The following is a 26,648-nucleotide window of genomic DNA, read 5'->3' as shown; positions in this document are numbered from 1 at the left end:
GAGACTGAATGTCTATATTTATTATATTTACTAATTTTTTCTGTTTTTTTTAAATCTCTCTCATGGTTTTTCTCATTTGCTCTGATTTTTCTCTCTCAAAATAATTCATAAAAATGTGTATTAAAAATAAATAAACAAAAAAAGTGAATAATTAAATGTACTTATATATGACTTACCAGGGAGGCCAAATAGAAACATATTCTAATGATGGGGCCCTCATTAGTTATTCTTCTACTACATATATAAAAAAGGTATACACATATATAAAGTATATATATATATATATTTAAAAGGCATATATATTTATTAAAATTTTTTTCATTAATATTTTACTTTTTAAATACACGTAAAGATAGTTTTCAACATTCATTTTTGTAAGACTTTGTGTTCTAATTTTTCTTTCTCTCCTTTAACTTTGTCTCCTCAAGACAGTAAGCCCTCTGACAGATTAAATATATGCATATGTATTTAAAAAGTTTATGTATACACACACACATATACATATACATATATACATACACATCTCTCCCTTTAAAAAAACAACAACAATTGGGTTGTTGATTTTATGGTGTATTCATATTGGTCTTTTTCAGAAAACTACTCCTTTTTTTCTTTACTTGAATTTTCTTTGTGAATATTCAGAATATTTGGAGAGTTTTCCTATTTGTCTGACTTTGTCCTATACTTCTCATCCGTAAAATTTTAGCACATCTTTCTCTGAATCCTTTGAAATCTGATCTCCAAATCTAAGCTGAATGTCAGGCTATAATGGGCTTTTCTTTCCCCCACTAACACAAATTGTAAGATGCAGTGGTCACTTCCTCTTAAGATTCCCATATTCCCTACCCTAGCAACCACTTCTTCCTTGCTGATGGCAATCAGATCTAGGGAGTAGAATATTAAAAGCGTGGGACATAAGCAAGAGGCATGGAGTTGGAAGATGGAATAGCTTTTACCTCCTTTATCTCCTTTACCTCCTTCATCTCTCCCAGTCTTCCTAGAAGACTCAGCTAGATCTCACCTTTTGCAGGTCTTTCCTGATTGCCCTCTCCTAATACCCAGTGTCTTCTCTCTTGAAAGTATTTTATATCTACTCTCTCTGTATATCTTGTATGTACAAAGTTCTTTATTTACTTTTTGTCTTTCCAATAGAATGTGACTTCTTTGAAGGCAGAGTCAGTTTCTATATTTTTGGGGGGCATTGGGAGTATTCCTAAAGTTTAGTACAATACTTCTCATATAGTAAATGCTTAATAAATTCTTAACAAATCAACTGTTTTTGAAGAACGAAGTTACAATTAGGGCAAACCTAGAAATTATTGATTGCTTTGTTTTTCACACACACACACACACACACACACACACAATGCTCCAGTAGTTATCTGGATTATTGAAACCCCTTACCACAAGAACATTAGGACTCTGTGCCAAGCTTGTGATATGCTTCCTGAACTCATCAACTATTTCCTCTTAATGTCTAGGTGGTCTGTAGAATATTTCAATGACAATAGCATTTCTCTTTCCACTTCTGTTGATCTTCACCCAAATGTTTTCTCCCTAAACTTCTTTTTTCTGGTTTCTTGAATCTATTTCTACATACACAATGCCACTCTGTTTCATTCTCTTTTATTAGTCTCTGCCTTTTGAATAATTCATACCCTATCAAAGCTTCTTTGATGAAAATATGAAATGTGCAAGTCTTATGTCAATCATTTTGGACCTATGCCTCATTGCCCCCTAAGGGGAGGTCAAATCTGTAGGGACAGAGGCTCTTCTCCCTTCCCCCGAACCCCAAATAGAGTAGGGTTAGCGCCTTCTCTTTAAGTCACTGTTAGCACTGGGGAATTCCATTAGATAGCCCTCTAGGAAAGACATGACCCCATTAAACGGCTGCCATGGAGAGAGCTAAAGAGGCATCTCTGTAGGAAGTTGGCCAAACATAGGGCAAGGATCCTCTTGATCTCATTAGCAAGCAAACTTGTTTGGAAATTAGGAGAGTTCATGATCCATTTTGGTCTCCTTTTCACATTACACAGAAATAAACAAGCATGGGTATGGCGGGGGTGAGGCTGTGATGGAAACAGTGTTTTCATTAGGAGACCTGATGAAATAATGATCTTTGTAGGCTAATGAAAGACTCTAATTGAGACCCTAAAGTGAGGCAATTTCTGTGATGACAAGAAAAGAATGGCACTTGTGTGAAGATTTCTAATGATAACTTCAGCAGGAGCAAAGTGGCAAAAATGAACCAGAGTTCCATGGTACTCCCACACCAATATAGGGTGGCCTGAAAACAAGGGATGGCTGGGTCAAGGTCTTACCTCTGACATAACACAACTGTATGATCCTCAGCAAGTTAATCTATGGGCTGCAGGTTCCTGCCTATAAAATGAGAAGGTTGACTTTTAAAGTTCCTTATAGTTCTAAATCTATGATCCCATGAACTCCTTATGATTTTTTTTAGTTTTCTTTTTTCTTTTTTTCCCTAGCAAATTTATTTATTTTTAATACACATTACTTTCTGAATCATGTTAGGAGAGAAAAAGTAGAGCAAAAGGGAAAAACCATGTGAGAGAGTAAAAAAAAAAAACAAACAGAAAAAAGAAGTGAACATAGCATGCATTGATTTACATTCACTCTCCTTATTTCTGTTTCTTGATGCAGATGGTATTTTCTGTCCAAAATCTATTGGGATTGCTTTGGATCACTGAACCATTGAGAAAAACCAAGTCTTGGTTGATCATCGCACATTCTTGGTGTCATTGTGTAAAATGTATTCCTAATTCTGCTTGTTTCACTCAACATCAGTTCATGTAAATCTTTCCAGACCTTTCTAAATCTGCTTATTCATCATTTTTAATTGAACAATAATATTTCGTTATCTTCATGTATCATAACGTTTTTAGCCATTCACTAATTGATGGGCATCTACTCATTTTCCAAGTTTTTGTTACCACAAAAAGAGCTGCTACAAACATTTTTGCACACATGGGTCCTTTTCCCTCCTTTAAGATTTCCTTGGGATACAGACCCAGTAGTGGCACTTCTGGGTCAAAGGGTATGCACAGTTTGATAGCCCTTGGGGCATAGTTCCAAATTGCTCTCCAGAATAGTTGGACTAATTCACAATTCCACCAACAATGTATCAGTGTCCCAGTTTTCCCACATCCCTCCAACATTTATCATTATCCTTTCCTGTCATCTTAGCCAATCTGAGAGGTGTGAGGGTGGAACTCAGAGTTGTTTTAATTTGCATTTCCTTAATCAATAGTGAGTTAGAACATTTTTTCATATAGCTATAGATAGCTTTAATTTCTTCATCTGAAAATTATCTGTTCATATCCTTTGAGTATTTATTAATTAGGGAATGACGTATTCTTGTAAATTTGACACAGATCTTTATATATTTTAGAAATGAGACTTTTATCAGAAACATTGGCTATAAAGATTTTTTCTCAGTTTTGTACTTCCCTTTTAATCTTGTTTCTGTTGGTTTTGTTTGTCCAAAACTTTTAAATTTAATCTAATCAATATTGTCCATTTTGGCCTTTCATAATGTCCTTTAGTTCTTCTTTGGTCATAAATTCCTCCCTTTCCCAAAGATCTGATAGGTAAATTATCCCTTGCTCTCCTAATTTGTTTATGCCCAAATCATGTATCCATTTTGATCTTATTTTTGTATGGAGTGTGAGATGCAGGTCTATGCTGAGTTTCTAGAACACCATTTTCCAGTTTTCCAAGCAATTTTTATCAAATTGTGATGACCTGTTTATGAGTGAGTTTTCAGGAACCAATTCCATGTATTTTATTTTAAACCTAAAAGTATGAAATTGAAGCTGTTTCTGAACCTATGTAAAGTCTCCAGTCTAATTCTGATGATGTACTGGGGCCACCCTCTTACTCTTAGCATGTATGGGCTTGGGTGGTAAGATAGAAGCTGGATTAGTTTGGAGATTATCCCAGTGGTTCTGTGTCCAAGGACAGGTCCAGAGCCTGGTTTTATGCTGATCCCTGAAGTGGATCTAAATCCCAAGGGAGATTCCAGAACGAGTGCTTTTTTGGATCATAGGATCTTAGAGTTACAAGAGATCTGAGATGTAATTTAATCAATTCAGTGGGAGTAGGAATTCTCGCTTTAGCATTTTCAATGAACAGTCATATAACTTCTGTTTATATCCCTTCAGGGATTGGGAAACCTACCTCCAGAGGTTTCTCAGTCCACTTTTGGTAAGCTCCAGTGGGTAGAACACAATATGTGTGGTTAGGAAGATCTGAGTTTAAATCTGGCCTCAAACTATTACTGCTTGTATGAACCTAGACAAATCACTCAAACTCTGAATTATTTTTCTCAACCGTAAAATAGGGGGTGTTAATAGCACCTTCCTTTGGCTGTTGTGAGGATCTAATGACACAATATTTGTAAAGAGCTTAGCACTGTGCCTGGAACATAATAGGAGCTTAATAAATGCTAATTCCTTTCCCCTCTAAATGAAATTTTTGTTTATGGAACTGAATTTTCTCCTTCTGAAACTTTTCCTTCTTGCTCTAAATGTTACACTTCATGGCTAAACTGAACAATTAGAATATTGGCAGTGCCCAGCGAGGCAGAATGAGTCATGAGGCTCTTTGATGTCTTTTCAAGAAACTTAATGCCATCTCACTCTGAATCCTCTGAAGTGACTGTGAATAAAACACTTCTCTTCTTTATTTCTATTGGAAATTTACCTTAGGCTTCTCTTTATTCCCCCCGTCCCACTTCCAGCAATCAATCAACTGATTAATGTTTATTAAGTACCAGGTTCTGGGGATACAAAAAGGAGCAAAAAAAATCAATCCCTGACTTCAAGGAGCATCCGATCTAATAGGAGTGACAACAAGCAAAACACATAGACAGGCTATGTACAAGATAAATAGTAAATCATCAATAGAGGGAAGGGACTAGACAAAGAAGAATTGGGGAAGGCTTCCTATAGAAGATGGAATTTTAGTTGGGACTTAAAGGAAGCTAGGGAGATTAGTAGGTGGAGATAGGAAAAGCCCAGGTATAGGGGACAGTCAGAGAAAATGCTCAGAGCCCAGAGTTATGGAACATCTTTCAGGAAGCAGGAGCCAGTAGACAATAAATGACTGTAGGAATAAGAATGAGTCCATCTTGTAGGAGTTCCCTTAATGGAAATGGAGAATTTCCTTCTCCAAGCAAAATTTATGCTTGAATCTGAGCTGAACTTTGGGTTTGTTTCATAAGAGATAAGAATTAATCTCAAGGGGGGGGGGGGACCATCTAGGTGATGCAGTGGATAGAGCATCAGCCCTGAAGTCAGGAGGGCCTGAGTTCAAATCTAGCCTCAGACCTGTAACACTTCCTGGCTGTATGACTCTGGGCAAGTCACTTAACCCCAATTGCCTCAGCAAAAAAAAAAAAAAAGAAAAAAAAAGAAAAGAAAAGAACCGAATTAATCTTAAGGGGAAAAACCTGTACTATCCCTGCATATACTAGACTGTCAGAGAATCATAAAATATTAGAGCTGAAATGTAACTTAAAATAATATTTATCCATTCCCCATCAATATTTTACAGATGAGGAAAGTGAGTTAATGTTGAATCAAGTCAACAAGCACTTATTAAGCACCTATTGTGTCCGGCCTCATAAACTGTATACTTTTAAGGAGCTACAAATACCAAGTTATCTGGGGGATTCTTGTGAGCAACTCCTTTTCCAAAAATTGCTTCCGTCTTTGCTCTCCATCTCAGTGCCCCTTCTCTGTCCCCAGGAGGACATCAGCATAATGGGGAGATTTCATGCAAACACATTCATAAAGTCGCAGTGCATTAGGGAGCCAGCCACAATCCTTTTGTGTAATATTGCTGTTCACTGCATTAATGATCCTCTCCAAATTACCAATTTCCTAACAAACCATTATCATGAAGGGGGAGTAGGGATGGGAGGGAGAAGCTGGGGATGAGGTGGAACCAGTCATAGAGTGCAAGCTATTAGGGGAAACAGTTCTCTTTCCTTCTGGTAGGAGGGAAGCAATATGGAGAGGGGGCTCTTGTATGAGACCTCCTAGCAGGTAGAATCTGTTCCATCAGATGGAGGAGGCCTAGGTTTGGGAATCTTTCTGCTTTTTTCCTTCTAGCTCTCCTTATTGAACTTGTGACCAACTCACAGCCTTTTCTCATTTCTTTGGCTCAGGCTGTTGGTTTTGGTCTCTCTTGAGCTCCTGGACTTGCCAGTAACAAATCTTCATTTTTTAATTTTTTTTTTAGTTGTTCTAGTCATATCTGATTTTTCCTGACCCCATTTGGGATTTTCTTGGTAGAGACACTGGAGTGTTTTTCATTTCCTTCTCCAGTTCATTTTACAGGTGAGGAAACTGAGACAAACAGGGTTAACTATTACTAATTATGTATATAGTGAATATATAATACTTAATGGAATAGGCAGTGCTAACAACAAGGCAGGGGGAGGGAGGAGCAGATTAGAGAAGGCCTTAAATTGGGATTGGAAGGGTGCTAGGGACTCAAAAGATTTCCTGGGATGGGGATATGTACAAGGAGATCTTCAGTTGTCTCTTTAGTATTGAAGCACTGGCTCTTGGGTAGCAGCCTCTTCTGGGTTTCTGCCTTCAATCTTTGTTGACTTTTAGGACCTCTTTCTTATTTCAGTCCTCATCCCAGACATCTCAATGACCCAGGGAAGTAAGTGGTCATAGCTAATAAGATTGATGACATTTAATAAGATTATAAGGTCTTGCCCATGAAGTAACACTATGGTGAACCTATGCCAAGCTCTTTGGGGAGGTAAATTTCCTTCTCTTTAAACCACTGTTTCTAAGGTAGGTCACCTACTCAGTATTATTACAAGCAGGTTATTATTACTATAAATCTTTCTTATTCTGCTTATTCCATTTACATTAAATATAGTCTCTGTTACTTTGCCTAAATTAGCTTTCACACGAAGTAATCTCTGTATTATTTAAAAGAAATGGAGGTGAATTTAGGATGAGTGGGGGAGGAGCAAGGCCAAGGGAAAAGAAAAAAAAAAGGAAAGTGGATCCCAAATAGGGAAATGATCATTTCTTGAGGATGGCAATGCACATTAGAGATGGGGAGTGCTTGAGGAACTCCCAGAGTGGAAATTGCATCCACCAAGCCAAACCAGCAAGTTGTTTGTGATATATCGTCTTTGAAGGTTGCCCAGAGCACTTAAGTAACTTGCCAATTGTTACTCATATTTCATATGTTAATACAGTAGGTCTTCCTAACTCCAAGACCAACCCTCCATATATTTGTGATGTCCTGGCTCTCAAGGCCTATTTACAGAGTTAAAAACAGGAACAAAAATGGAAATAAAGACTCCCTATAGTAATAGTATGGCAGTGACTGAGTCAAGAGAAATTGTCTCATGGTCTTTTAGGAAAACTTTCTGCATTTGTGGTGCAGTGGGAAAAGATTTCAGATTTGGAATTAGAAGATGAATCTCCTGTGTTATCTTGGACAAAAGCATTAACCTTAGGGATAGCTAGATGACACAGTGGATAGAGCATCAGACCTGGAGTCAGGAGGATCAGAATTCAAATTCAGCCTCAGGCAGTTAATACTCACTAGCTGTGTGACCCTTGGCAAGTCACTTAGCCCCAACTGCCTTGCCAAAAAAAAAAAAAGGGCTAAATTTGGAATCAAGAAGTCCTAAATTCAAATTACATCTCTGACACTTAGTAGTTATGTGTCCGTGGACCAGTCACTTAAACATTGAGCCTGAATTTTCTCTTCTGTAAAATGTGAACAATAATGCTTATACTACTTTGCCTTATGGGATTTTTGTAAGAAAAATGCTTTGTAACCATAGGGTGCCATTCAAAAGAAAGTTTTTTTTTTAAATCATTACTAATGAAATAGCAACAACAATAAGCTAACATTTATATAGTGTTTATTATGTGCCAGGCTCTATGCTAAATGCTTTACAGATATAGTCTCATTTGATCCTCACAATAAACTTGGGGGCAGGTAGGTAAAGCACTTCCTTCCTTTCTCCTTCCTTCCTTTTTTCCTTCCTTCCTTCTCCCTTCCTTCTTTTTTCTCCCTTCCTTCCTTCTTTTCTTTCTTCCTTTTCTCTCTCCCTCCTTCCCTGCCTCTTTCCTTTCTTTCTTCTTTTCTTCCCCCGCTCCCCTCCTTCCTGCCTTCCTCATTCCCTCCCTCCTTAGGGGCCATGATGCTATGCTACATTAATTGTCAGAACATCCCTTAATTAAGGGAAGGGTAGCTGCTTCTTTCCAGTAGTGCTCTTCATGAAGGTGAGTGACCATATTTGTCAGCTTGGTATGGGATGGCCTGTATATCGTTTTCCATTTGCCTGTAACTGGCAAATTTACCCTTATTGCACTTGTTACTCATTCAAGATATGGAACTAAAGGTTGGGTATTCAATTTAGATGGAAAATTCTATTTTCATGAGTAAGGGAATTGAGCTCTGACCTTGAACTAGGGTTCGATGTATAATAATTGAATAATCCTTTCCTTAGTTCTTGTCTTTTAGTCACTGAATTAAATTGAATAAATGTTTCCCTCAAAGACATTTATTGAGCATCCATTGTATATAAAATACGACATCCTAAGGAATAGTGCATTTTAATTTGGGTGTAAGTAGATGAGAGTTTATATGAATGGAAGGTATACGGATGGTAACAACTCCCAGCTTCCCATACACTCTTTCTCCCAAACATTGATTTCTTTGGGGGAAGAGCAGAGTCACAATCCCCTAACCAACTCAGCGCATTTGGTCCTTACATTAGAAATTGAACCCAGACCCCAGAGGCCAAGTGTAGGGATTACTTGTACTTCTTTTCTTCCTCATGTTTAACCAGGCCATCTGCTATGCATTCTATCCACTTCAGCTCCTCATCTGCAATCCTGCCAGCTGACAGCTGAAGGATGAGGGGAACAATGCCCGGAGAACCCCAAACATGCTCACAGACATGGCCCTGTCTTTTCCCAGGCACAGGTGAATGTGGCAGGCATCTGAGTCCCTGCTTCTTCTTCACAGTAAGGGCTTCCCAGGCTCTTCTTCGCTTCATAGGCAAGCACTTGGCTTGCTTTTCTCATTCAGTAACTGTCTCCCAGACCCACTAGTGAGTCTGGGCTTGGGGGCGACTCTGACCTTTCCAGCTTTCGGTGTGATGGATGGCTGTGGGCCTTTGCTCAACTTAGCCCTCCCCATCATAACCTCCTACTTGGGTAAAAGTCACTGGCTTCTAAGTCCTCAGCCTGGTAGACTGCCTTGGATGGGAAAAATCACTTGGAGTTACAGGAGGGTTAGCTGAGGGGGTGCAGCAGGGAAGGAAGAGGTCTGCTACTATTTCTGAGAAGGCATTTTCATCAGCCAAGAGTAAATGCAGACTGCCTAATCTTCCTAATTCAGTTCAATTAAGCACGCATTTATTAATCAACAATTATGGGGTAAAAGGGATCCAGAGATGAAAAAGAACCTTACCCAGAGTACGATGAGGAATGTAGCCTATATAGGCCTCTCTCTGTGTTTTTCTACCTTTTCAACAAAGGAAAGAGATAGCACAATGTCTCTGACATCCTGGGGACATGCCTTGCCATCACCCATTCAGTAGTGATGCTCACTCTACATCATTGGAAAGGATGATTTGGAAGCGAGTGGATCATCATCCAAAGTACATCCAAAGGAGAGACAGCCTGGTAGGATGGATGGAATTGTGAGTTCTGGGATCAGGAAGTCCTTCATTAAAGCACACTTCTGAGGCTTATTGACCATGGACAAGTCACTTAACTTTTCTTAGCCCCAGGTTTTCTTATCAATAAAATAGTAATAATGGTACCCACACCATGAACCTCTCAGGGTTACTGTGAGTTTTAAATGTATGTAAATCATTTTATAAGCTTCAAAATGCCATATAAACATCCACACTATGTAAATGTTCATTATTTCATCCATGGTGAAATTGAAGAAGAATCATAGAAAGTCTGAATCCTTCAGTTATTGTCAATAGAAAGCAAGAAAGGTCCCCAATTCACTGGGTAGATACTTATGTCTGTTCCCTTTACCACCCCTGCTGAACTCATGGAAGCACATGGACAAGAATTGCACAGGGATGGGCAGATGTTAATGAATTCCAAACTGAAATGTTGGAGGGAATACTCATATCTTAATTAATCAATCAATATTTATTAAGTGCACACTATGTGCTAAACACTGTGCTAAGTATAGGGGATTGCTGTTGTTATTTGTCCTTTGATTTGAAGAGAACCATGACATCAGGAAGGCAATGCTGTGACATGACAGTAAATTGAATTTAAGTGAGGTAAGGCTGTGTAAATTCACCAACCTCACTCTCTCCTTGGGAGTCATCTGGGTAGTGGTCAGATATAGATCAGAATGACTGCAGGACGGCCCTAGGGATGTAAAAAGAGGCAAAAAGAAGTCAAGAACCTTACACTCTAATCGGGGGAGACAACATGTAAACAAATGAAATAATAATTATTAGTATAGCTAATATTTGTTTGATGCTTATTATATTGTTGTTGTTTATCCTTCGTTCATAAAGAGGACCAATGAGAGTCAGGAGAGTGATGTTTTGATTTGGAAGTGAATTGGATTTAAGTGTATTATTATGTTCTAGGCACATACAAGAAGAAATAAGACAGTTCCTGCCTTGTAGGACAGGGACTCTTTATAACTTAATGGGGCTAACAATATGCAAACAAACATATACAAAGTCAACTACATTAATTAATTAGAATTAATAGAATTAATTAATAGAAATTCATTAGAATTAATAGAAAGTCATCAACAGAGGGAAGGTATTGGAATTAAGAAGAGTTGAGGAAGGCTTTTTGTCGAAAGTGGGTTTTTAGTCAGGATTTAAAGATAGGAAACTCAAGAGGCAGAGCAGAAAAGGGGAGCATGGGGGACAAAAAGAGAAAATGTCTAGAACCAAGAAATGAAATGTCTAAAGGAGTACCAGGAGTCCTGTATCATTGGATGGAAGAGTATGTGTTAGGGAGTAAGATATAAGAAAACTAGAAAGGTAGGAGGACACTAAATTATAAAGTGTTTTAGATAATAAATAGAGCATTTGGTCATATGAGTAAAATATATTAAAGTAAGATATATTCCAGGAAGTGAGGTTTTGCCATTTTCTTTTCTAGCTTATTTTACAAATAAAGAAATGGAGGCAAACAAGGTTAAATGAATTATTAGGGTCACACAGCTAATAAATATCAGAGGCAGGACTTAAACTCGTGAAGATGAGGTTTTCCTCACTTCATAGTGAGTATTCTCTCCATTGAGCCACTTAGCTACCCAACTCATTAAGTGATTATAAGCAAATGGCTTCCTCTCTTTTAGAGATCCTCCACTGTGAAAAGGGAGGGTTTGACTAGATAAAATCCCTTCAAGCTTTACAAGTCTGAGCCTCCTTTGAGAGTGGGAGCTGGTGAGTGCACCAGGGAGAAAGCAGAAAGAGAAAATTGACATAAAAAAAATAAAGTCAGGATTCAAGGAGACAGGCCTTTGAAGTCCCAGGGAAGTTGCTCCGCAGTCTCTCTTTTTTCGGTAGGATGGTGCATTTTCACCAAATGAGTTTTTAAATTACTTGATTTACTTATCTCATCTCTGATCTGCTGATATACTCCACTGCCTTTTAATTGCTTGAAAAGTTGAGTAGTTTTTCATGTTTTAAGGAGTGCTGAATTGTATAATTAAAACACTAACAGTGTAAATCAACAGTGCAGAAGAAAGACAGCATAGAATTAAGCAAGTGTCTTGGCATAATAATAAAATCAAACTGGCATGAAGAGGGCCTTTTACAGAGGAAAAGTTGAATACTAATGCTGCTGAGGTGTGTAAAGAGGGAGGGAGGCAGACTTTTTAGACACGTGAGATTTCACAGGACACTTCCCTGACTGCAGGGAGCAGTGGGGAGCGACAGGGGAGAGAGAAGTAGCTAAGCAAAAAGAGTATTATTAGTTGTGAAAGTCTGCAGATGGTGAAGGCATATGGTAGAGTACAGGATGTGACATTGAGATGGCTTTTAATTAGTTTGTGTTTCCAGGAGTGGATGTGTGTCTTGCTAAGATGCTGAGGCTGGTCAGAGCTCAGGGGGGGCGCATAGAGGAAAGGGATGAAGGGGGAAAAATGAGGAAAGAGCCTTATCTTCCCTTTCAGGGATGTTTCAGTTTGGAAAGGGACTATGATCATCTCTAGGATGGATTCAAACTACCAAAATCATTTTTCCTAATGCTCATATCTGATTATGTCAATCTCTTCCTTAAAAAAATCAGTTTTATAGCCTATGGAATAAAATGCAGGATCCTTAGCCTTAAGTCTTTCCACAACCTGACTCTGACTTAACTTTGCAGCATTATTTCACAGCACTCAACCTTCAGGAATTCTATGTTCCCATCAAAGTAGGCAGTTATCTATTTCTGGAATTCAGCTGGAATTTACACATGTACACAGATCATTTTTTTCTTTGTGAAAAACACTCTTTCCTCAACATTGTTCTTTCTTTTCTTCTTTTTTTAATCTCAGACTAAAAGGTTGATTTTCTTTTTGGCAAGGCCAAAGCCTCTGCATGTATCCTCAATTTCATCTTCTCTTGTCTTCTCCACTACATTGTCCTCACTATTATTCTCCATTCTAATTTTCAGTCTTTCCAAATTTAGTAATTTTTTTCTCAGCTGCCTACAACACAATCAAGTCTTCTCCATCCTTTAACAGCTTTCACTTCTCTTTCTCTCTCTCTCTCTCCTCTTTCCCACCCCCACAAAAACAAAACAAAACAACTGTCTACATTTACTACTTCTATTTTTCTTCTCACTTTTCAAACTTTTGTGGTCTGGCCAGCCTCATCACCCAACAGGAACTTCTCTCTCTAAACTTACCAATCATCTCTTACTTGTCAAATCTAATGGCCTTTTAGAATAATCATCCTTCTCTACCTCTCTAGCTTTTGACAATGTTGACCACACTCTTCTAAATATTCTCTCCTCTCTGAGGTTTTGCGGCACCAATTTTTCTTCATTCTCCTCCTATGTAGCTGACTGATTCTTCTCACTCTTGTTTGCTAATCCAATTCAATAAACATCGATTAAGCGCCTACTATGTGTCAGGCACTGGGTTAAGTATCTTTTATATCCCACCCTCTAATGTTGAGTGTACCCCAATGTTCTATAATAGGACCTTTTCTATTCACTTTCTACTTTCTCTCACTTGGAGATCATCTTCTTTAATGCTCGTCTCTAGGCAAATCTATCTCAGCCTAAGTTCCAGTCACACCTCTCCAGTTTCCTATTGGACATTTCAAATTGGATTTCTCAAGGACATAACAGACTCAATTTGTCTACAACTATTTGTTAGAAGGTAGTGTGAAATAGTGGATAGAGTACCAGACTTGGAATCAGGGAAATCCCAGGTAAGTTACTTCACCTTTCTTTAAAACAATTTTAAAAATTAAATTAGACAAAATAAACATCCATCTTCTCTCCCTCCTAGTTTTTTTCTTCCCCACTGAGAAAACAAGGAAAACAAAAATCCTGTTACAAATATATTTATACATATATATATATATATATATATGTATATATATATATATAATTAAATAAAAAATTTCCCACATTGGCCATGTTAAAATATGTCTCAATCTATACTCTGAATCCATCACTTTGTTATCAGGAGGTGGATAGCGTGAATCATCATGAGTCCTCTAGAAGTGTAGTTGGTTTTTGTATCGGTGTTTCTAAAAGTCTATCAAAATTGTTTGTATTTATAATATTGTTGTTATTATATAAATTGTTCTCCTACTTCTATTCACTTCATTTTATATCAGCTCAAACAAATTTGCCCACTCTTCTCTGAAATCATCCCTTTCATTTATCATTTCCTACAGCACAATGGTATTTTATCACATTCACATAACACAATTTGTTTAGCCACTTTTTTGGAGACTTTTAGTCACTAAAGTTTCCTCTCTCAGTATTATCCCTGATCTGAACATTCTTCCTCATCAGTCAATGGCCAAATCTTGCCTTTCTACCTCCACCTTATCTCTTGTACTTAATCCCTTATTTCTAGTTATACAACCATCATGCGAGCTTAGGCTCTCTTGTGTGGTCTAACAGAGGGACTGGCCAAAGAAGGTACAGTTCTTAGAGCAAGCATGAATTTACTTTTTTTGATGGGTTTTACCGAGCATGTGCAAATATTTCCAGCCTAGATCTAATCCAACAAGTGGAGCTTGGTGAGTCTACTTCTGGCAATGAAGAACTTGAGCTCTATAGCAACAAAGAGTCTTCTAATTGGAAATTAGAAGTCCTAGTTAGAAGGATGATGGTTAGGAGAATATGACCCAGAACAGAAACTGTTGAAAGGTTTCAGAGAACAATCCCTCAGTCTCTTCCCTGGGCATTTCTGAGAAAGAAAGATTGCTGGATGGGTGACCTGGCAGTTTCAGCCACAAGGCTGATGGTATCTTTGTTTCTCTCATAATTTTAGGCATCCTGTACTGGAAGGGTCCAACTGAGTCAGTCAGTAAGTACTTAGGTACTTATTATGTGTTGCTAGATGTACAATAAAAAAGTGAAAGACATCTTCTATCCTCCTCCCTCTCTATCTACCCTTCATTTCAGTCCTATTGTCAAAGACTTAACATGGCACATTTTTCACTTCCCTCTTTTGGATGGGGATTTGGCACTGGGCTCTTCCATGTTCACTCACCATCATGGAGGGAATTCTGATTGGATTTTGTTGTTGTTATTTTAATATGCTTAAAATCAGTTGAGTGTACTGCAGGGATTGAAAGTCCTGCGCAAGCCTGTTGTTTTTGTTGTTTGTTTTTCATTCTGGAAGAGGACCATGACATTTAAGTGAGGGACAGCTGTGCAAGGTCACCTGCATCACTTTCTCCTCCAGAGCAAATTTGTAAACACACTAAGAAGGGTAAATCTGAATCTATAAGGATTGAGCTCTCATTGACCACTTTCCTCTTTACACTGGGATATTCCAACAACCTTCTAATTGCTTTCTCTGCTTCAAACTTCTTCCCTTTTCAATTCACCCTACACACAACTGCCAAAGTGATTTTCCTAAAGTGCAGATCTGACCATGTCATTCTACTATTCAATAAACTTCATGCTCCCTATTGCCTCTATGATGAATCTCATGACCTTTGGCTTTTAAAGTCTTTTATGACTTGTCCCTCATTCTTCTCTCAAACTTCATCATATCTGGCCCTTCTTTCATTCCTTTCCTTCCTTCCTTCCTTCCTTCCTTCCTTCCTTCCTTCCTTCCTTCCTTCCTTCCTTCCTTCCTTCTTTCCTTCCTCTTTTCTTTTTAGAATTTATTATTTCATTTGACATTCTAGTGAAGCATCATCATGAAGTCTTTTCTGATGTCCTACACTGGTAGATTCCTTCCCATACACTATTGGCTCCCCCAATAAAATTCAAACTACAGGAGGCAGATGATGTTTTATTTTTTGTCTTTTTATATACCCAGTACCTAGTACTATGGTTGGCATGTAGTACTTAATAAGTATTTGCTGACTTATTAATTTGTTATTGTTCAGTTGTATTTTTAGTTATATTTGACTCTTCATGTCCCCATTTGGGGTTTTCTTGGTAGAGATACTGGAATGGTTTGTCATTTCCTTCTCTAGCTCATTTTACAGATAAAGAAAGGTACAGTGACTTGCCCAGGGGAATACAACTAGTAAATGTCAGAGGCCAGATTTGACTCCAGAAGCTATCTTTCTGACTGTAGGTCCTATACTCTACTGTACTGCTTAGCTGTCCCTATTAATTTATTGATTATTCATCAATTGATGGGTAATTTCATTAGCTCCATGGAACTATTTTTTATGAAGGTCTAGTTTTTCCGCTATATATATAATCCAGTCAAATAAACAGTTATTAAGCTTCTACTATGTGCCGGACACTGTCCTAAGCATTGTGGATACATTTAGTAAAAAAAGAAAGACGGTACCTGCCCTCAAAATACTATGATCTGATATAGGGAGAACACACACAAAAGATATCAGGAAAGGGAGGACACCAGGGTGTACCTAGCATTGGGGCATCTTGTTTCATAGAATTGAAACCAGATAGAGCAGCAAATGTAGAACAGAGTGAGCCCAAAAGTTCATTAAAGGAGGAGTCTGGTATTCTATCCTCCAGTCCTCCCATTAGAGGGGAGAGGAGGTTGAGGAAGGTGGTGTCAGTCAAAACTTGAGTGAACAGCATGGTGATGGAAGTCAGAAGGAATGACTTAACCTGGAAATGGCATTTCGTTTCCTAAAGTTGAAACCAAGAAGAGCAATTAGGTAACATATCCATGATAGAACTTATTCTTTTTTTCTTCTAAATGCAGCCCTTTTCCCAAATCCTTTACTTTTTTGGGGGGGACACTGTTATTCTTCCAGCTAATAAGTTCATAACATTGGAATAATTTCTGAGTTTTTCCTTTTCTTAACCCAATCATACATTGTCTCCTATCAATAACCTATTTCACATTGTTCCCTTTACTGCTCTTGGATGGCTAATTCAAATCTTCACAACTAACACAGACTTGTAGTTTGTTTCTTTGGTTCTAAAATCTTCCCCTTACCCATTCATCCTCCATAGAGATATGAAGTTAATATTCCAAAAATAGAGGTCTAGCCCTGTCATTTCCTCACTCAAAAAATCAGTGATCTTTTTCTGTCTTTAGAATAAAATTAAAATTTGTAATGTGTCTCTAAGCTATCTTTTCAGAATGATTTTACATTGCTCCCCCTCACATCCTCCATATTTCAACCAAACTGGCTTATTTGTTGTTCCCCATACATGACACTTCATCTTTTGTTCCCTTTACCCTAACACATAGGCAGCTGAGTAGTTCAGTGAACAGAGTGCAGGGCTAGGGTCAGGAAGACTCATTTTCATGAGTTCAATTCCTGCCTCAGACACTTAGTATCTGTGTGACTTCTGAGCAAGACATTTCACCCTACCTACCTCAGTTTCCTCATCTGCCAAATGAGCTAGAGAAGGAAATGGCAAACCACTGCAGTATCTTTGCCAAGAAAACCCCAAATGAGGTCACTAAGAGTCAGATATGACTGAATATATAGCTTTTGTTCATTCTCTCACAGAATGAGTGCCTCTCTAGGTTCTCAAATTTTTTTTTTATGCATTCTCTAGGGAAAGTTGATCCCAGGTACGGATTTTTTTTTTATTGTTTCCCTTATGGATTCCTCCCCAGAAATTCCTTTCCTCAGGGGAATATATTTCTATGAATTGTTTGTATGTTAATGAACTATTATTTGGCATATTTATGACACCTTATTACTTCAGCTCATGAAAGATGGTACAGATAATGAGGATCAATATAACCCTGATACCATGTGCATATTTTATTAATTAATTAACATTTTTATTAATTAATGTCAATCCTTTGCTATTGGACTTTTCTAGCATTGTGTGCAGGTTCCTAATCTTCTCTTTTGTTTTCTGCACCAGTTGTGATAACTGGTATTGATCAGTTTGTTCAAAAGAGGACAAGGAGAATTAAGTCACTGATAGGGAAAAAAAATCTGGGACATATGAATAGGATTTTTTTCTTTAATAATTAGTTTTTTTAAAATTTTAAACTTAAATAGAAAACAAGAAAAAAATTTCCATGTGCATAGCAAAATGTAAGTGAAGATTCCAAATATAAAGCAATAAATTTCCATTTCAAGAAAGTCTATGTGACAAATATTTCACATTGTGTTCTGAGCTGTCCATCTTTGCTTCCTTGTAGATTTTCTTTTGTTCTCTGCTGAGCACTTCTTACTTTATTTGAATAGGATTTTCTGCACCCAAACTGTATCTCCTATCCATTATACTTGGGATTGTCAAAGATAACTTCTTCCTCTCCTTTTACTTAGTCACTGAATCTGGTCGATTTGTCCTTCTAAATGCTTTTGTTTTGTTTCTGTCACTTTCCTGTTGCTTTTACTAAGTTGAGGCCCTTGGCACTTCATGACTGGATTATTGCAACAGCCTTCAAGCTGTCAGTCTCCCAGACTCTAGTTTACCTTGCTCCAATCCATCCTGCACATCCTTGGCAGACGACTCTTCCTAAAACACAACTTTTATCATGCCATTATACTCTTCAAAAGTCTTCAATGTCTTCCTTTTCACTGATCCATCAAACTAAAACTCTTCTCCCTGGCTCCCAAGGCCCTCCTGCCATGATCTGATCTTACTATAGTTCTCTAGACTCTTTCTTTAGTATTTCTCATTCTGAACTCTATTCTAGTCAAGTCTCTCTTATCTTCCACCAAACCTGTTTTCATTATCTTCCACCTAAACAGTGCTCATTTCTACCTTTATTCATTTGTTTCACTGGGCTGAAATATATTTATTTGTTGTCCCTTTTATCCAAAACCTAACCCTATTTTCAATCCAACTCAAGTCCACCCTCTTCATGAAGCCTTTGATGACTTTTCTATGTAGTGCCTTTCCTTTCTGGACTACCTTTCAAGTACTTAAAGATTAGACCCAGTAGGGTTAAGTACCCCAGGTTTAAAGGGTGCTATGAGTTCACACTCCTAAAACTATATAGCCCATGAGTTCCAATCAGTGTATTTACCTTTAATGAGATCATAGATTTAAAAGCAGAAAGGAGTTTATTGTTCATCTATTCCAGCTCCCTGAAGCATGGGGTTTGGTTCTAGTGTCATAATTTAGGAAGTACATTAAATAATAAGCTGGAGAGTATACAGAAGAGTGCAACTTGAATGATAAATAGCCTCATGTTTATGTCATATAAAGGAACTGGGGATGTTTAGTTTGGAGAAGAAAACACTGTCTTCAAGTATGGAAGAGAGAAAGACTAGATTTGTTCTGTTTGCCTCCAGAGAGCAGAATTAGAAATAATGGACAGAAAGTGTGAAAAGGTAAGATTAGGTCTATTGTGAAACAAAACTTCCTAACATTATTTGCTGTTGTTGAGTTGTTTCAGTTGTGTTCCGTTCTTCAGGACCTTATTTATGGGTTGCTTTTTTTTGGGGGGGGGGGGTTGGGTAATGATACTGGAGCACTTTGCCATGTCCTTCCTAGCTCATTTAACAGATAAAAAAACTGAGGCAAAATTAAGTAATTTGTTCAAGGTCACACAGCTAGTGAGTATCTGAGACTAGACTTGAACTCAGGTCCTCCTGATTTCAGAGCTATATCTGTTGCTTCACATTGCTGCCCTACTTTACGACATGAGCAAGTGGAACGGGAAAGTATATCTCTGGAGTTATTAGATTTTTCCATCGTTGGAGATTTTTTATTTTTTAAATAACAGTTGAGTGACCACCTACCAGATATATGGGTTGGAATAGCTAACTTTTGATCCCTTTCTTTCAGTTCTGAGGTTTTAAGCAATTTGCTGAAAATCATAGGATGATTTGAATATTTAAATCAGGTTTGTTCATGAGAGCTTGAATGGGCAGAGGTATAGATCTCTCAGACATTATTTGTCTGAGTGCCCAGTTTACTCTATATAGAGAAGCCTACAGTCACTACCTGACTTGGGCATTCTGCTTGGCCACATTCCTTCATATGTCTCTCCCTTTGAATTCTGATTCAAGTTAGATATTGTGAGCTATATGGCCTGATGGAAAGAGTTCTGGGTTTAGATTAAGGAGACCAAGTACTTCTGGTACTTACAACTTGTGTAGATGTCGGTCAGGTCACTTTACTTTATTTGGGCCATAACATGATGGAGTAGAAATAGAATTCAGAGTTCCTAACTTGAGTTCCATGGATCCCAAAGGTTTCCTGGATAGATCCCAAGGATTCCATGAATTTGGATGTGAAAAAAAAATTATTTTCATGAAATTTACCATTCCCTCAATTATTTAAAAACATTATTGGGGCAACAAGGTGGCACAATGGATAGGACAACAGTGCTGGAGTGAAGAAGAACTAAAGTTCAGATCTGGTTTCAGACACTTATTAGCTGTGTGAACCTAGGCAAGTCACTTTACCCCAATTGACTCAAAAATATTTTGAGAAGAGATCCATAGATTTCACAAGATTTTCATAGAAATCAATGACACAAAATTAAGAATATCTGGATTAGATAATCTACAAAAATCCTTTTATCTTTAAATCTCTAATTCTATAAGTTACTTGCCTATAATCAAAGAATTTGAGAGTCTCAAGGTATTTCAACAACTCTTTAGTCCAAATCTGACCCCAAAGGAATCCCCATTAATGAAGCATCCCATTCTACTTTCAGGTAGCTCAGATTAGTAGCATATTCTCCTTGGCATCAAGCCTAAATCTACCCTCTCCAACTTCTGCCCAATGTTTCTTTGTCCTGCTCCTGGGGGCCAAACACATGCTAGCACTTTAAGTACTTCAACACAGCTAGGATGTCCTCTCTGTGACTTCTCTTTTCTCCAACAGACATTTCTAGTTCTTCCACTTCTCCTCATATACCACAGGTTCAAGGCCCTTTTGCTTTTCTGGTTGTCCTTTTCTGGACACTCTCCAGCTTATCAATGTTCTTCTTAAAATATGAAACCCAGAACTGTGGTACTCTTGAAGTGATCTGATGAAGCTAAACTCCAAAGGAACTATCGCCTCTTTATTCCTGGATGCAGCCCAAGGTTGCATTAACTTTTATGCCTATCTCATCACACTGTTGCCTCAAACTGAGCTTGCAGTCTACTGAAATCTCTGGATCCTTTCTAAACAAAAAACAACAAACAAACCAAAACTCCCCCCCGATATCTGATCATGCATTTCCTATAGTCTAGTATGAAATCAAGTTTTTCAACCCCAAGGTAAGACTTTACATTATTGTTGTTGTTCAGCCATTCTTTTTAGTTGTTTTCAACTTCATGACCCCATTTGGAGTTTTCTTGGCAAAGATAATGGAGTTATTTGCCATTTCTTTCTCTGCTTCATTTTATAGATGAGGAATTGAAATAAACATGGTTAAATTACTTTCCCAAGATCTGAGACTGGATTTGAACTCATGAAACTGAGTGTTCCCAACTCCAGGCTTAACACTCTATCCACTGTGCCACATAGCTGTCCAGACTTTACGTTACTCTCTACTAAATTTTACCTTTTTAGTTCCAGCTCTATACCTATTAAGATCTTTTTGGATTCTGACTCTCATTCAGTGTGTTAGCTAGCCCCCTTATATTTGTGTCATTTACATACTTATTATGCATAAAAAGAAAAACAAGTTTTCTATCACAGAGATAGTTTTTTATGTAATTTTTTTGTTATTCTATTATGTTTATGGAAATGTTTATTTCATTAAGATATTGGTTAATTTCAAAATAGAAAACTCAGATTAAAAAAAAAATTCCCATGTATGTTAAGGGCTTCCTTTAATCTCTACTGCATAGCCTGATCCTAGATTCTAAACTTAACCTCTTTGCCTTGAATCACTTTATTAATTCCTGAATTTTATCTTTTAGCTTTTCTCATTTACACTTCTAATTCTTGATGCTCAATTCTGACATGTGACAGAAAAAGTCCAGTAGTTTAGACCACTGTCATTTCCTCTCCTGCTTGTTTAAATAAGGGGAGACTGTACAACTTACCTACCTCACCAACCACCAGACACTTGTCTCTATCAACATTGATTTAAACACTGTTCTCTCTCTATCCAGCCCTGTGCTAGGCTACATTTCTGCCATTAAGGATTTTATAGGCCACTTGGGAAGACAAGGCATGTCAAAAACTGACGATAGAGTAAAGAGATGCCATAGTCCCTGAAGAATTGAGATTGTCTGTCTGCCAAAGGCAGTGGGGCAGGTACATGGTTGGCAATAGAAATCTGTTACATAGTATAAACAAAGAGATGACTGGTCATATGGCAAGGAGAGATAACTGATTAACAGTGATCAGTTTTCATCAGAATCCATGAAATATCAAGAGACTTAGAGGAAGACCACAAAAAGCATTGGGTGGAGGATTTATGGACCTGGACAAGAGCAGCACATGATGAAAAGCTGTGGATAGAGTGAGAACTGCATTGTAAGAAATATCTGAAGTCATGATGTCACAGGCCTGTCAAAGTACACTGAAGTCCTAAAGTATCATCAATTGAGTTCAGTCACAAAGGTAAATAGAATATGAATGTTATCTATTATTATTAATTTTTAATTATTTTAATTAATAATTATATATTATAATATATTATTAAATAATAATTCATAATTAAAAATAATAATTAATGGTTTTAGAAGGAGAATGGAGCCAAGAAATAATCTGATCCAACTGTTTTATTTTAAAGAAAAGGCACTTGAGATTTAGAGAGTTGAAATAACTTGGTTGAGGTTACAAGGTTAACTAAGTTCCAGAACTTAAATCTAGTTTATCCAATTCTTAGTTTAGTGATCCTTGCAAGCTGCCATGATATGCTGCTTCTCATAATAACAATTGACTTTTATGTGATTCTTTATCATTACAAAGTTATTTCATTTGATCTTTGTGACAACTTTGTGACAAAAGTAAAGATTATTATACTTATCTTATAGCCCCAGAAGGCTTGAGAAACTCGCTCAAGACCAGTTCAGTAATTGTCATCCCATAAAGTCAGTTAAACATTTATTAAGCACCTACCATGTGTCAGGTACTTTCCTAAGTGATGGGAATACACAGAAAGGCAAAAGATAGTCTCCACTTTCCAGGATTAATCAGTGGCAGAGTCAGGAGTGTGGCTGAGGTCCTGTGGTGTGTAGGACGGTGAGACAGAGATTTTACTGTACCTGGAGGTGGTCTGGAGGAATTAGAGAATGGCTATATCCAAGGTGGATCTGGTCACTTAAAGCTGTTGAAGTCTTGTACTTTGGCCTTAGACTCAGGTGATTATCATTTCAGTGTCAGAGAGGTTGACCTGGGTGAGACTTCTTTTGCTCAGAGGGTCAAAAAGTCTCTCAGGAAAGCAGACAGCAGGTTCTTGGAACGGAAATACAGAGTGACAGCTGCAGGTTCTGAGCCCAGGCTGGTGCAGATAGTTTTGGGAAGTGCTGAAAGCTTTCTTCACATTAGGGCGTTTTTCCCTAGGGAAGATGGCACTTTGCTAAAGTGTTGGCTGGTGCAAATTTACAGTATAGTTGTCTCCTTCAGGCTTAGGGCCGAGTGGGGAAAGCATTAAAAATTGGAGAGAGGAGGAAAGGTCTCTTTTAGAAATAGCATTGGAGCTGTGCTTTGAGGAAAACTGGGGATTCTACCAGGCACAGATAAGGAGAGAAAACATTCTGAGTATGAGGTTCCAAGGTAGGAGACAGAATGTGGTGAGTAGGGAATAGGACTCCAGTAGATTGGCTGGAATGTATAATAGAGTATATGACGGGGAGAAATGGGAGATTAGTCTGGAAAGATTGGTTGGAGAGAGTTTATGAAGGATGTTCAATGTCAATTGAGATCCCCTTGGATTTGGGTTTTCTCCTCATTTAAGCTTCATAAGCAGGACATGACATGGTTTGACCCATACATTAGGAATATACATTTTATATCTGTGTGGAGGATGGCCTGCTAAGGGGAAATGGCTGGAGGCAGGAAAGCCAATTAGAAGGATATTGTAATAGTTCAGGTGAAGGTTAATGAATACCTGAACTAGAGTCTAGGCTGTATGAGTGGATAAAAAGGAACAAGTATAAACAGGGCTCTGCTAAAACCAGCTTGAACCAGGAGATTGTGAAATTTTCAATGAGAGCCTTTACACCCCAGAAATTGGCAAATGCTACAAATCAAAGCTTGATTTATTGTCTAGTTGATTGTCTAGACTTAAGAAAGTGATGGAAAAAATATTAATAATGCAGATTAAATTTAACAGTATGTTCTGTTTAAATTTATTTCCACCCCCCTTAACCCTAGAGATTTGGTTGTTAAACATTTACTAGCACATTGTTGGATATGAAATATTCCAGGGGTATAATCAACAGGACTTGGCAGCTGATTGGATATTGGGTGGGAGGGTGAGAGAGAGTTAGAAAAATGGTGAAGATTCACCCAAGCTCCCTTATCTTCCAAATTCAGCCGGCATAAAAGTAGACGGAGACTGTAAAATGGGATTCTCCTTACTATTATTTAGTGAATTGTGGATTGTGAGACCTGGAAACTCTTAAAGTTCATCTGTCTGGTCCAACTCCCTCATTTTACAGATGAGAAAACTAAAGCCTAGATAGGGAAAGTGGCAAGATTACCTGGTCAGGGGGCACAGCTGGGACTAGAATTCAAACTTTCCAGGTCTGCACAGTATTGTCCTATGACATCCTATGAGCCCTTACTGGCCTTGCAGAGAGTTGGTGAAGTGGGAAGAACACTGACAGGAGTCAGGAGCTCTGAGCTTGACTCTTTATTTTGTTATTACTAGTTGCATGAATCTGGTACTCAAATTTCTCCGGGTTTCAGTTTCCTTATTTCTAAATTGGAAGCACTATAATTACTTTACTGGGGAACTAGGTGGCACAGGGGAGACCTGGGCTTGGAATCAGGAGATCTGAATTCAAATGTGGCCTCAGACACTTCCTAGCTGTGTGACCTTGGGCAAGTGATTTAATCTTGTTTGTCTCAGTTTCCTCATCTGCAAGAAGAGCTGGAGAAAGAAATGGCCCTAAGAAATCACCTTGGGCAAGTGATTTAATCTTGTTTGTCTCGGTTTCCTTATCTGTAAGATGAGTTGGAGAAAGAAATGGCAAACTCCTCCGAAAAAGGGGCAAGAAAATCCCTGAAGAGTCAGACATGAGTGAGCAACAGCAACAGTAATTTCTTTACTGACAGCAGGGATCAAATAAGGTGATAGGTGAGAGTGCTTGGAGAATGGTAGCACTGATACCTTGCACTGCAGATAGCTGTATCCTGTATCTTTCCAATAAGTCCTCAGAAAGTGTGATCATGAAAGAGAGAATCTGTTTAGACAGGCTAAGGACAGAGTACAATAATATGAAGGGGAATTCTAACTACAGTTTAGTCTTATTACCAAAAACAAAAAAAAAGTACCTCAGCTGTTAATGCTCCCATCAGGCCAGGTGCTAATTTGATTTATTTGCATATACCCATCATCAATTTTATTAATTTGTTCTGCATCTCCTCAGGAGTCCCTACCTCAACCCTTGCATCTTTCCCCAACACAGTTGCACTTACTTGATCTCTTAACTTGCTTTGGCCGAGTTTGGACAAAACCCATGAATTGAGCTGAATATGATATTAACCACCCTGATCTTTTGTGGGCTCCCCCCAATGATTTTAGCTCAGGTGGGTTAGCAGGATTCAGTCCTCAACCAGTTCCTCTTTTCCTTTCCTTCCCCTAATAAGAAAATCCCTTAACTCTCAAGATGAAGCAATTTGATTCTGGCTCTGACATGATAAATGGGGAAAGGAAACTTAGAAAGAAACTAATGTTCTTTTTGGATTGCTCTAATTCTATTTCAAGGGGACATGAAAGGAAAGGGGGCACCAGTAGACAGGAGACATTTTCTCTGATGGAAGCAAATGGTGAATCAAGATTAATGAAGGCTCTTGTTAGACACTTGTTAGAGTTGACAATTTCTACTTGTTTTTCAGACAGATTTGGGTAGTTTGGTTAAAGTGGAAATTGGGCTGGATTGGGGGTAAGAAGCTTTCTAAATTATGTGAGCCTGGGCAAATTCCTTACTTGTTCTTTTTTTCCTGTTTCCAGTCTGAAAAACAAAGAGATTGGGCCAGATGGCCTTGAAGTCACTTCCAAATCTAAAATCTTATAACCTGTTGTTTGAGGTTAGCGGTGGTAAGAAAGTTGGTGCTTAGTTTAAAAGAAGTGCTATCCAGTGCAGCAGTTATCCCTGAGCTGGGAGCAAGGAGCTCAGAAGTGCCTAATAAGGGAAATCTTTTGTTTCTGGTGTTCCAATTTCCTTCTCCCCGGGTATCTATGTGGCAAAATTTTCTTGCTCAATTCTTTGATGTTGTCATCATGCTATGGATTGTGGGCAAGTCATTTCTCCTCTGTAATTCTTAGCTCCCTTCTTTGTAAAATGAGGGCTTTGGAACACTGTACAGACAAATAATTTCAAAAAACTTGACAGGACTGATGCAATGACCAATCACCGTTCCAGAAAACTGATAATGAAGTGTATTCCCATCTCCTGAGAGAGAGGTGACAGATTCAGGGTGCAGAAGGGGAAATACATTCTTAGATGTGGCCAAGGTGGGAATTTGTTTAGCTTGATTATGCAGATTTGTTACAAAGGTTTATTTTTCTTTTCTATGATGAGAGGTAGCAAGTGGGCTTGTGGAAAGGGAGAAGGATCTAGGATAAGGTTGCAAAAAAAATCAAAAGAAGGAAAAACTGTCATTGAAACATTTTTGGAATAGATAAAGCATTAATTAAATGGTTACTTTGTACCAGGCATTGTAGGAAGTACTAGAAATAAAAGTATAGGCAAACAAGACAGTCTCTTAATCAGTATCCTAATGGAGTTTACCTTTGAACGGGGAGAAAGCAGTAACAAAAATGGGGCCTGGAAAGCTGAGAGGGGGGGATAGGAAAGGGGATCCACTGGAGAAAAGCACAGAGGAGAACAGAAGGAAGGCCAGAAGGAATCACACACAAGCAGGACAACTTTGAAAATAACATGTTGAATTGATTATATATGTGAAAAGATA

Source organism: Sarcophilus harrisii, chromosome 4 (assembly GCF_902635505.1).
Source record: "Sarcophilus harrisii chromosome 4, mSarHar1.11, whole genome shotgun sequence".
Classification (NCBI taxonomy): domain Eukaryota; kingdom Metazoa; phylum Chordata; class Mammalia; order Dasyuromorphia; family Dasyuridae; genus Sarcophilus; species Sarcophilus harrisii.
Note: the sequence above shows the minus strand (reverse complement) of the source record.